This window comes from Lissotriton vulgaris, chromosome 1_1 (genome assembly GCF_964263255.1).
Source record: "Lissotriton vulgaris chromosome 1_1, aLisVul1.2, whole genome shotgun sequence".
In the NCBI taxonomy this organism is placed as follows: domain Eukaryota; kingdom Metazoa; phylum Chordata; class Amphibia; order Caudata; family Salamandridae; genus Lissotriton; species Lissotriton vulgaris.
Window position 1 is genome coordinate 276,997,275 of NC_141685.1, and position 13,080 is coordinate 277,010,354.

The 13,080-nt window shown below is 46.8% G+C and overlaps 1 protein-coding gene across 3 annotated transcripts in view; it reads left to right on the top strand.

Moving 5' to 3' along the window:
* The first annotated feature begins 707 nt into the window (after window positions 1-707).
* The window catches only part of BEST4 (bestrophin 4), a 136,992-nt gene continuing 124,619 nt past the window's right edge, over window positions 708-13,080 (top strand). Inside the window, exon 1 of one of the 3 annotated variants that reach the window (XM_086936124.1) lies at window positions 708-822. The gene's annotated coding sequence lies outside the window, so the exon portion shown is untranslated. Of the gene's footprint in view, window positions 3,154-13,080 lie in introns of all 3 variants that reach the window. The other 2 variants (XM_086936126.1, XM_086936129.1) reach the window with 2 other exon arrangements.

Below are 13,080 nucleotides of genomic sequence, written 5' to 3' on the forward strand. Positions count from 1 at the left end.
AATCTCAAATAGAGATTCCTTAAATGTAATTCGTCGCAAAATAGCGAAATCGCTATTACTGATTTTTGCATTTGGGATGATGAATCCCAAATGCAAAAATCACACTCGCAAAGGGCCAGATTCTCAGAATCTGGCCCTTTGCGAGCGCAATTCAGCTTGATGAATCAGGCTGATAGTACCATACATGCCAATATACCCGATGTAGACAGGATACTGTAGATTTTTTTAATCACAACATGGCTTTTATTTTAGCTGTCTCCCACCTGAAATTGCATTTGCTTCAATGTATACCGGCAAAGTTAACTCTCCCAATATTGTTTTCAAATGTTCCCTCTTTAATGTTTCAAAATGTTGGCATGTGTGTAGCACACAGTGTCCTGAACCAGGTGAGTTGGAAGTAATGCCTGGAGCCTGGGGTCCCTACGGTCTGTAACTCATGGCTGGCGATAGGATAGTGAGGGTGTACTCGAGGTCTGGTGGTCCTGAAAAGGAGTGGTACGTTCAGTATGTAAAAAGCATGTCTGTTCCAGATCCCACAGTCCAGAGGGGACTTCATGTGATCACAATGCTCCAGGTTTCACCACAGCTGAAAGCTGTTCTTTGATTCTCAACACTTGGCCTGCTCTCAGAAAAGGGTCGTGTGCATACCTTGCCAAGCTATAAGCAATAAAGTGAGCCCATAAATCAGTGTGATGAATTCCACTACAAGCACTGGAGAGGAGTATTTAAGAGGAAGTGCAAAGCTCGGGCTGGCTGTACTCACTGGACACATGATTGGCAGGACAGTGAGCAAAGACGGCCAAGGCAGCACCGGCAGCACAGGTAGGAGGACGCCCGTCCGCATGGGTGCCCAATGCACATGTCCATATCTGCCCGTGGGGTGGTGTAGTTGGGCATAGAAGGGAAGACAAGCGCCCCTGGTAGGATGGACCCCCATGGAAGGTCTTTGCTGTGCGCCACTCGCCCAAAGAGAGATTGTGACTACAGTGGCATGTTTTTCCCATGTGGTTCTCAAGGTTGGCCTGTGGATTGGCAGTAACAGACACTGATCACAGTACAAATTGACACATGTGTAACCAGCCCTTTATCGCTGTGACTGCACACATTCCCGCTAGGTAATCTGGTCCTGTGCCAGGCTGAAACTATGCCAACACCTCGACTTAGTTATTTTCTTCAAAGGCTGGGTCCTTCTGGCTCACCCACCTGCCTTGCCGCGTCTGAGGGAAGATCAGTGTTTGCAGGTCCCACCGCACAGTCGGAGCTGTGGGACTTGATGGCTCTGCGGGTGAGGTCCCAGTGGGACTCTACTGGCGGATGCCTCCGTGCGCTCAGGCTGAGGAGCCCATTCTCGAAGTTCTGAGTTCCAGACCCACTCAGACTTGGAGGAGGTAATGGTGCCACCACCAGGCTCTTCCACTGTCGTGAGTGAGGCTGGAACTGGCTTTCTGGTCGTATGCGGGGTCCTTGACCTGTAGGACATCTCTTTTCATTGCTGTCATGGTCGTGAGTTATATATAGGTCTCCCAGGTCTTGAAGTGAAAGCCGCAAGCCCCCTGAGTCCAGTCAGGGGAATCACAGCCTCTCTCTTCCCTTTGGGGAAGCAGGGTGGCAGCTCTGATGTCCAAAAGAAGAGGAGATCTAGAAAGACACCAGAGATAGATCCTGTGTCCTCCTGCATGGAAACAGAAAAAAGACGACTTTGGTACCTTCTGCTATATTTGAACAGGAGAGATGTTGTTGCTATGGAGACCTCAGTACTGTCTTCTGAATGGAAATAGAGTGTTCTGGATGTGAACAGAGCCTGGGCGTGAAGAGTACCTCTTACTTCATGGGGACAGAAGCGGGAGACGTTGGCGCCTTCTCCTGTATTTGAACAGAAGTGAGACTTTGGTTCCTTCTCCTGGATAGAAATGGAAGTGAGGGCTGGGGTACCTTCTCCCGGATGGGAATTGAAGTGAGAAACGTGGGTGCCTTCTGGAATGCCAGAGAAGGCTCTTTGAACCCAAGGTACTGCGTTCTCCTCGATGGGAACATAAGGGAGTGCCTTTAGTACTTTCTCTCTGAAGGGAACAGTCGAGAGAGACTTTGGGAGCCGGTATGGAGAATCTGGAGGCTGCGGGGCCCCCATACATAGCTGAAGAGATTCATAGGATGGAAACTCCACACAAAGCCCACGTGTAGGATTGCAGCTCCCCACAAACGAACTGGGCCTCATCGACTTTTAAGACACCCTTTGATCCCAGTGACTTAAACTGAAAACGATAACATTATTTTATACCGCATGTTACCATGTCAGCGTCTCTGATCACCTCTGAGACGATTTAGGCTTCCTAACTAGTCTCAAAGGTTAAAATGCCCCCACAATGAGGCTGGAATGTCAAATCCAGGACTAGTATTAGCCCCAAGCACGGTGTATGTACACCTTCCCTGGAACATTGGCGGGCTTTCGGCTGAGGACTGGAGGTCTCCCCAAAAACAGCCCAGCTCACTTCTTCCATCCATGGTTATCTCTCACTGGTCACAGGTGCGGTCTTTCTGATAGCGGACCCATGCCCTCTCCTAACCCGGCTCTAACTGCGGGTGGCGTCTGAGATTTCTACAATAAACCCGGAGACAGTAAGGGAACAATTGAGGTCTGGAGGCCATGAAAGAGTCTTAAACGCAGCACCCAGAACTGCGTCTGTAGCATGTGTCCGAGAGGGGCACATTGCACCACACAGGTGACATTTATTTTTATATTCCCATCAACTTCAATGCTGTCGGAAAAAAGGCCCTTGTTGTGCTAGACCACATACGTTCAATGCTACTGAGCAGGTTTGCACTAATGGCATGCACTTTTGCACCAGGATTCCTTTCCTCTGCCCTGGTACAGATTCTGCACTCTTCCCTCAGTGCAAATGTAATTTTTGCTCATATGAGTCAGGACAAGCAACAGTGTAAAAGTGCCAGGCACCGATGCACTTCGCTGTGTACACCTGCTCACACGGCCCTGTCAGCGATGCAATGACCCAATAAATCAGAGTGAAAGATTCCAGCCATAAGCACTGGACAGTATTTAAGGGGCAGTGCAAAGCTCAGGCTGGTTTTCAAAGTGGACTCCTCCTTGAAGGGACGGTGCAGCGAAGCCTTCCTCTAGCAGCGCGTGCAGCACAGGTACGAGAGCTCCAGACGCCATTTTACATGACGGGCGCGTGCCCACCTGCCTTCCCGTCGGGAGGTGGGCACATTCGGGAACAGCGACCCCCTGATCCGCGCGCGCTCGTGGCGTCGAGGGTCTCACCTCTGCACCGGTCGCCACAGATCTCCGACAGGCAGGGCTCGAAAATATTGTCGATCCCACTGCAAGATTTTCCTGATTGATCTAAAGGCCGTGAGGTCAACAGGGATCGAATTCATAATCGCCTTTTAATGTAACGGTTGTTTTTATGGTTTCCGTGCTTACCAATAGTTAAAGTCAGCCTCAAATTATGACGTTAATCGGAATTACACTGTGAAATTTGCATTATGTAAATGAACGTCTGTACACTGATGACAGTGGAAACTTGGCATTCTTTTTATATTTATTCATGCTGCTTAAATTGGCCACAGTGAATATTTATAGCATGTTTGTGGGGCTCGGCTGTCTTTACAAGATGCCATTGAAGAGCCAGTGATTATGGTTTAAGTACACCTGAAATAAGAAATGTGTTTTTTTAACATTGCTAATAACTTTGGTGCAATTTGTTGAACCAGGAAAAAAATTGGCAGTCCATGTATCCAGAGTAATTTCTTTATGTTACACTTCATACACATTGGTAAAGGGGGGATAAAGGAATTTGTAGTGATTAAACATGAATTTTCTATTTTAAGTCCCATACGAGCAGAGTTCCACTCAGAATTGTCCTGGTATAGGTCTGACCTACAGACGGTTTAAACTATTGTTCAAGATATATTGTATCTAATATAATAAATATATACATTGAGTGGGCTTTGGGTTAACCCCTTCCAGTTGACTGGATGGCTTCTTGACAATATCATGTCCATGCATCTTATGCCTTTCCTCCCTAGTCTTTACTTGCCCCGGGATTGCAGCATTTTTTTTACCATGATTTGACTGAATGCTTGTGTCCTTCTACTGCTTGCTTAAGAGAACTACTTTTGTTTTTAGCACTCCATGTTTATTTTATTTTATTGCTCTCTACCTCATATGCATCTCCCACACTCAAACCACCGCCTGTTGCCTGTCACTATTTCTCCCTCCCTCCGCAGCTCTTTCATTGTTTTCCAATCACTCCCCATCAAGATTCTTTTTAAACCCCTCCCTGTTCACCCCACCCCAGCTCCCTATTGTCCTAGGGCCCGATTCACAGAACTAACTTAAGACAGAATCCTAAACTTACTACTTTTTTGGTATTCACAGAATGCACTTACTACTTTTGGCATTCACAGAATGAACTTACTACTTTTGGCATTCACAGAAGTTAGGATTTTGTCTTAAGTGTGTCTTAAGTCTGTCTTAAGTTTGTCTTAAGACAAACTTAAGACAAAATCCTAACTTCTGTGAATACCAAAAGTAGTAAGTTCATTCTGTGAATACCAAAATAGTAGTAAGTTTAAGATTGAGTCTTAAGTTCATTCTGTGAATCGGGCCCATAGTCACGTTCTTTTTTTACGATTTTTTGGAGAGGATGCTGGAGCTGCAATTTGCTGCTGGACCTCTCCTTTCACAAGAAGAGTTTCATGGACATTTTAGTAATTTGTTTTTATTTAGCACTCCAAGAGAAGTCCAACATCTTGGAAAGGTAAATAAAACAAGCAGTTGCAATATAATAGGTCTCGCATTTACGAGAGTTTGAGCTATTTGTTTCCAAGCACCCCATGCCGTGCTTTCATGTTAATAGAGGCCACACCCCTTTTTTTAGACAAGCGGCGTTTAAAGAAAGGGGCGCAGCCGCAATTGAAGTGAAAACGTGAAATGGGGTGCTTTAACCAGAAAGGCGTTGATTGAAAACAAATGCTTTTTTGGGGGGGTAAAAGTGCCACCAAACAGCGCTTTCATTTTAATGGTGGCCACGCCTCTTTCATTAGACGCGGCTCGTCTAAAGAAAGGGGTGTGGTCTCTATTAACATGCATGCCGAGTGGATGAAGAACAGCCGCCTGAAACTGAACTCAGACAAGACGGAAGTCCTCATCCTGGGGTCATCGCCCTCCGCCTGGGACGACTCCTGGTGGCCCCCTGCCCTGGGCACCACTCCCAAGCCAATGGACCACGCACAAAACCTGGGCTTCATCCTGGACTCCTCCCTCTCGATGACCAGACAAGTCACTGCCATCTCATCATCGTGATTCAACACCCTGTGCATGCTCCGAAAGATCTTCCGATGGATCCCCACCGAAACCAGGAAGACGGTCACCCAGACACTCGTCTACAGCCGACTGTACTACGGAAACACCCTCTACGCCGGAACCACAGCCAAACTTCAGAAAAGACTCCAACGCATCCAGAACGCCTCCGCACAACTCGTCCTGGACATCCCCCGACACAGCCACATCTCCGGCCACCTGAGAGACCTGCACTGGCTCCCAGTCAGCAAGAGGATCACGTTCAGACTCCTCACCCACACACACAAGGCTCTCCACGACCAAGGCCCCAAGTACCTCAACAATCGCCTGTCCTTCTACACGCCCACCCGCCAGCTACGGTCGACCAGCCTCGCCCTCGCCGCCGTTCCACGCATCCGCAGAGCCACCGCCGGAGGAAGATCCTTCTCCTACCTGGCAGCCAAGACGTGGAACTCCCTTCCCATCCACCTTCGGCTAACCCAGGACCATCTCTCCTTCAGGAAGCAACTCAAGACCTGGCTTTTCGAGCAGTAACGGACCCCTCTACCCCCAGCGCCTTGAAACCCATTCAGGTGAGTAGCACACTGTACAAATGTCATGATTGATTGATTGATTGAAGCGTGGCATTGGGCGCGTGGAAACAACCCTAAAAAAAGTGAAGATTTATTTTTTTTAACATCCGCCTGCATTCGGCGCTGCAAATAAACTAATGGGGCAGCCGCCATTGTGGAGTGCCATGCCATAAAAAATAAAGCATTAGGTGCAAGCGTGTACTGCTTGCAACAGAAGGCAGGTGAAAACAATTTAAACAAAATAGTGCTCGGTGGCTGTAATTAAAGCCTACTGAGTAACAACACATGTAGGAGGGTCAGTCCTTATGGGAGGTTACAAAATGAGACAAGGCAGTACTAAAAAAGGATGTAGCCTTACGGCTTGAGCGGTCGACCTCTAAGCTGAGGAACCAGGTTCAAGTCTCGGCAACAACGCTCAACATTCTTTGATTTTTGGCAAATCACTTAGTCTCCCTGTGCCTAACAAAAATGAATGTGTCCATATGTAATGAAACTGGTGTCTCGGGTCAAGTTCGTGCAATATAAAAGTAAAAAAAAAAGGAGAGACTCCTAAGCCTATTGACCAATGAAGAGCCGGTGTTTACAAAGGACAATGACACACGTCAATAAAAAATATGGGCGGAGAGTGGGCAGAGCTTCAAATCCATACCTGAATACAGCATGACTTGCAGAGTAGTGCATGCGCTGCCCAGGCTCGACCTAAAATGGCTGCTGCATCATGGTTCAGCATCACCAAACAAGCATTTTTATTTTATTTTTGCCAAAGCAGCACAGCATTTGAAAAAAGCACTGGCAAAGCCAATAGGTCTGAATACATTTTAAAAGGTGAGACAGATTGGCTTTCCCAATACAAGTTATTATTTTGTATAAAGCCACTCAGTAGTTTTTAATATATTTGTTGCATTAGCTTCAAAGGGTTAAGATTTTCTAGTTGTGAACAGTTAGATTCGGGAAGGGTTTAAGAACTGTCAGTTGGAGAATTTATTTTAAATGTAAAAAAAAAATACTGAATAACTGATGTTCCCATCATGCATGGGGTTCATAAGTATTTCAAAAGGTGCTGTAATCTGATTGACTCACCTATTGAAAATTTTGCTCCAGTCGGCACTAGATGATCTGAGCAGTTCCAGAGCCCACACGGTGGAAGAAATCTTCTGGGTAGCAATTGAACTCCACCTTAACTCCAGGCAGTCAGGGGACATTGTAAAAAAGTGCAAAAGGCCTTGAGTTGTACAACAAAGATTTAATCTTCACTATGTAACCAAGAATCTGTTCGTTAACAGCAAAAAAAATGCAAAACGCACAAAAAATTGGCAATCTGCAGTGTGTTCTGGGAACATAAAGACTGGAGCATGCCATGACAAGAAGGCATGTTCTGTGCCCATGACCTGCACCCTGCACCCAGGTTCCACCGGCCTTCCACTGGTGTATCTTCCTTTGACCATGTGCCATAATATATCATTAGATACAAGCATTTGCAATGCAATATGTCTAGCATTTGTTAGAGTTGGAGTTATTTGCATTATAAATGTCAATGTTTTTTACTTAGCCATGTTGCAGGGTTCAGTACCATATGTGGCCAAAAAAGGTCCCACTGGACCTCTTTTAGTCACATATGGTACTGCACTTTGCAGAAGATATGGTAAATCCACCTTACCCATAATGCATTGCATGCAAGACAGTACCACAAGTAAATTCAAATAGCTATGTTCATATATACAATTAGTAGCTTTGAAATGTGACAAAATAACTATAATATTAATTCAAGATTAGGTTGTACTCTGTGTGGAGTTGATGAAGGGAAATTTATAGAGAGTCACATATGAATGTGAGATGTGCTAGTGAGTAAAGTAACCACTTCCAGCCTTGCTTAGGATCGAGTGTGTGATCTGCCTGAAGCCTTTTAAGAAAATTTTGCTCCGAGACTATAATGAAAACCTAGGGAATAACAACACATGTAACAGGGGGTGTACTTATGGGATGTTAAGTTAAAAGAAGAGACAAAGGTACTAAGAAGGCACTACTAAGCCTGTTTGGCCAATGAAGAGACACCATTACAAAGGACAGGGACAGGAACCAACTAAAAAGATTGGCAGAAAGGGGGCGGAGCTTTATGCCCATATCGTGAATAAAGCATATCTCGAAGAGACAGCACAAGCGCTGCCTAGACGAGACCTAAAAACACTTACAATCTTTGTGAAAGAGAAGTTATGGTATCAGTATATAACCAAGACTGTAAACAAATCCGTACCAAACGCTACTTGGTCTTTGAACACCTACCTCTTGTCTACAATACCACGACTGTAAGAGGAGCACCGAGAGGAAAGTGAGTAAGTTAGAAGGCAGAAACCAGTCACAGTGGCTTCTTGTCGGGGCTTTCGATCATGCCAATCTCCATTCTCTTGTCTCCCACTTGTACCACAGATAAACAACAGTGTGACTTAACCAAGAAATAGGTATACTTCCAATTATATAAGGAGAGCTTCAGTTTCTCTTACCTGCCTTTGTAGTTGTGGATGTGGTAACAAACACTGGGGAAAACCAGGACTCCAACTCAAAATCTACAAAGATCGCAGAGCCAAGATGACAAAGAGCTGCTGTTGTATAGTGTTTTAGGACCCAAGTGAAATTTTCCTGATTCATACCCTTATATAGGTCTAATTCACATTGCCCTTATAAAAGCATAGAAATCTTGACCATATTTAGACATAGCCCATGCAGTCCAATTACAGGCATGGATACTTCCACAAGTTCCAAAAAGCCACAACGATTTCTTAGAAAACTCGGCTTCAGCAGTCAGGGACATCCCCTTGCTTGAATATTGATTTGTCCTCGAAATCATTGAGTTTTCAAAGAACTACCATTCCTCGGAGTTCTTTGATGACGTTATTATATCCGACTTTACGTCAAACCAGGCACCTTCAAGGTATAAATATGCCTTCACTTGCCCTAGCAAACACACAGTGGTTTGGAGCAGTTCGACTATCTACTTGCCCAACGCAGCTCACTTCAGCAAGTGCCGAAGGAAGCCGACCCTCCAGCTGACGCACTGACAGAGAGGCTGCCTTTCTCTTGCTGAGAATCCAGCTCCAGTGTTTCCAAGCTCCCCTTGCGGGATGCTGGGAAATCGAGTAGCAAGACAGAGATACCAGACCTCCTTCATTCTAAACCAAGGTACGGAGCTGATTAGACCCTAAGAGAAACTCTTGGATAGATTCTTGGCAAAGGAACTAAAACCTATGCTACACCATACTTACTTCTTCCCTCGTACTAGACTTAGGTTAGGTACATTGGGGTAGGCGTATTTTAGAAGCACCAGTTGAGTATTTTTAGTCTTTTTGTTATTTATGTATACATGTTATGGCTTAGAAACCATACCATGCTTTTACAGTATTATTTTATAATACTCTTCTTGCTGTACGCATTGTACTTTACAGCCAGTATTACGATTGTAGCAGTTCATTTCTTTTGCATGAGAAGGAGTAGTTTATTTTCTGTAACTCCAGTTCTGTAGTAGGGGTATCTCTGTTATAGTCATAATCTAGTGAATAGTCCCGCCCATGTGCGTGGACCCCGGAGCAATCAAAAATAATCTCTTAAAGTGTCGAAAAAAATGCAGAACTGCACAGACACTTAAGAGAGAATTTAAAGACATATAATGCAGCCTATAACAGGCTACACTGTCCAGTACTTCAGCTAGAAATTCCACCAAAAATCCACAAAACAGCAAAGCCTGTCCAGATTTCCCTTGCCTTCAGCACAAACCCCTCTGGATGATAGAGAGGAAGACATGGACAGACAAGCCCTATAGGCTGCCATTATGTGGCTCAGAATAGGATACTGTGCCTTTAAGAGAACTTTCCAGAACTTCACAGTATCCCAGAATGCCCTGCAGGTCTCTCTTACTTTCAGTTCTTTTTGAAGGCATAACACGCCAGACCTGTACCATTCCTTACATGAATATCTGTCTCCACCGGGGAGGAGGGCGGGCGCTTATGACTATAACAGAGATACCCCTACTACAGAACTGGAGTTACAGAAAAGAAACTACTCCTTCTGTAGTAGGGGATCTCTGTGTATAGTCATAATCTAGTGAATAGAATGGCAAGCCCATCCCCACACCAAAGCGGCGGTGGAGAAAAGAAACCAACACCACTATTGTGAGAACAAATTCCGCAGCAAAGCCTGTCCAACCTGAACATCCGCCCTGGCATCAGTGTCCAGACAGTAATGCTTAGCAAAGGTATGAACCGACTTCCAAGTGGCGGCCTTGCAAATTTCTGCAATCGGCACATTACGGAGCAAGGCTGTCGTGGCAGCTTTGCCCCTGGTGGAATGAGCCTTAGGCTTACCTCCTAAGGTCTTATTAGCTTTCTGGTAACATAGTTGTATGCAGGACACAATCCACCTAGAGATGGATTGCTTAGAGGTCGCAAGACCCGCCCTGACCGATCCATAATTGATAAACAATAGGTCAGACCTACGAATACCTTTGGTCTTATCCAGATAAAATTTCAACACCCTCCTAACATCCAGGGAATGTAAAGACCTTTCCGCTGGAGATGAAGGATTCTGAAAAAATGTAGGCAAAGTTATAGTTTGGTTGACATGAAAGTCAGAAATAACCTTGGGAAGAAATTTAGGGTGAGTACGCATAACGCCCTTAGCAGCATGAAATACAGTATAAGGTTTATTACAACACGTCGCCTGAATTTCACTCACCCTGCGGGCCGACGTAATGGCCACGAGAAACGCCGCCTTCCAGGACAGGTGGTGCAACGAAGCCTTATGAATGGGTTCAAAAGGCTCCTTCATCAAACTGGACAGCACCACATTCAATTCCCATGAAGGCGAAGGAAGCCTGACAGGAGGGAACACTTTCTTCAAGCCTTCAAAAAAGTCTTTGATCACAGGGATCTGGAAGAAGGAAGTCTGTGAAGGGCTTTTCCTGTAGTCAGTCAATGCAGCAAGATGAACCTTAATGGAATGAACATTAAGGCCAGACCGCGCACAAATGCAGAAGGTAAGGAAGGATGACATCTTCCTTGCACGTCGTTGGGTCAAAGTTCCTGGACACACACCAGATACAAAACCTCTTCCACTTGTAAGCATAGGACGTTCGAGTGGAAGGTCTCTTAGACTCCTTCAGTATGTCCATGCAATCTTCGGGCAGATTTAAATGGCCATATTGCACTATCTCAGGAGCCATGCCGCCAAACTCAAGGACGAGAGGTTGGGGTGCAACATCTGCCCCCCGAACTTCGTGAGAAGGTCCGGCCTGCACGGCAACCGTATGTGTGGAAGGAGGGACCGGTGTAGAAGGTCCGTGAACCACCACTGTCTGGGCCATTCCGGGGCAATCAGGATCATCCGTGCCATGGACCGGGACAGCTTGATGAGCACCGCTGGAATCAGGGGAATGGGCGGAAAAGCGTAAACACAGTTGTTGGACCAGTTGATCCAGAGAGCATTCCCCAGCGCCCCTTGCTGGTAGTACCTGGAGGCGAAGTCTCGGCATTTGCTGTTTTCGGCGGTGGCGAACAGATCTACGTCTGGAGTCCCCCACCTTTCGAAGACTTCTCCTAGTACGTCGTCGTTTATGACCAATTCGTGGTTTTCCTGAATCAGTCTGCTCAGTGCGTCCGCCTGAACATTCTGCACACCTGGCAGAGGGGCAGCCGTTATCGTCAATCCTCTGGCCAGAAGCCAGCGCCAGATCGTCTGCGCCTCCCGTGACAGGGTGCGCGATCTCGACCCCCCCTGCTTGTTGAGGTAATACATCGTGGTCGTATTGTCCATCTGTACAAGTAGAGAGTTGGTCCGGAAGGACGGATGAAAGGCCTTCAGTGCCAAGTGAACAGCTCTGAGTTCCAGGAAATTGATGTGATACGTGGACTCTGTCTGAGACCACGTGCCTTGGATCTGTAAGTCTCCCGAATGCGCTTCCCAGCCTTGGAGAGAAGCATCCATCACGATAGTCTGAGTAGGAATGTCCTTGTGGAAGGGAACCCCTCTGAGGAGATTCTCCGCTGAACACCACCACTTCAGAGACTGAAGAGCATGCAGAGACAGTCGTATCCTGTCGTCCCAAGATCCTCTCCTCTGGTCCCATTGGTCCTCCAAGCACTCCTGCAGAGGTCTCATGTGTAGTCGTGCATGAGGAGTGAGGAAGATACAAGAGGCCATCGACCCCAGTAGAGAAGACACCGTCCTCACTGTTGTAGATGGAGCGGTTATAAGAGCCTGAGCCTTCCAAAGGATCGATCGCCGTCGCTCCTCCGAAGGAGACACGCTTGCTGACAGCGTATTGATGGTGGCTCCCAAGTATTGAATGCTTTGGACCGGGATCGGGACAGACTTGGACATGTTGATGTGCAACCCCTAACTTGTTCAAGAGAACGCACGTCTTCTGGAAGTCTGCTTGAGCTTCCGAGAAGGAGAAGGCCTTGATCAACCAGTCATCCAGGTACGGGTAGAGAAACACCTTGTTCATCCTGAGGTGTGCCGCTACCACTGCCATGCACTTCGAGAATGTCCTGGGCGCAGATTTCAGCCCGAAAGGCAGCACTGTGTATTGGTAATGGTTGGTGCCGACTTGAAATCGCAGAAACTTCCTGTGTCTGTACGCGATGGGCACGTGGAAGTACGCATCCTGTAGGTCTATGGCACAAAGCCAGTCCCCCTGTTGCAGCTGAGGATAAATCTGATGCAACGACAGCATGCAAAACTTTTCTCTGCGAATCCACTTGTTTGCCCGCCGCAAGTCCAGAATGGGCCTGAACTTGTTCTTGTCCTTCTTGCGAACCAGAAAGAACCGGGAGTACAGACCTCTTCCTCTTTGAGACAGAGGTACGTCTTCTATCGCCCTTTTCCTTAACAGGATATCGGCCTCCGCCTGGAGCTCGCGCAGTTGATACTGCGAGCTGACCAGAGGGATCGCTGGAGGAGGGCTGATGAATCGAAGACTGTATCCATTGCAAACAATATTCAGCACCCACTTGTCCTGAGTAATATTTCTCCACTCTGCCAGAAAGAATTGAACGCTTCCCCCCACCGGAGCGGGTAACGGATGACGGGGAAGTAACCGCTCAGGGTCGAGACCCGGCCGGGCCCTTGTTCGCGGTAGAGGACTGCTGTCCACCTCTACCCCTCTGGCGTTTCTGGAAGGGTCTTCGGAACTGCTGC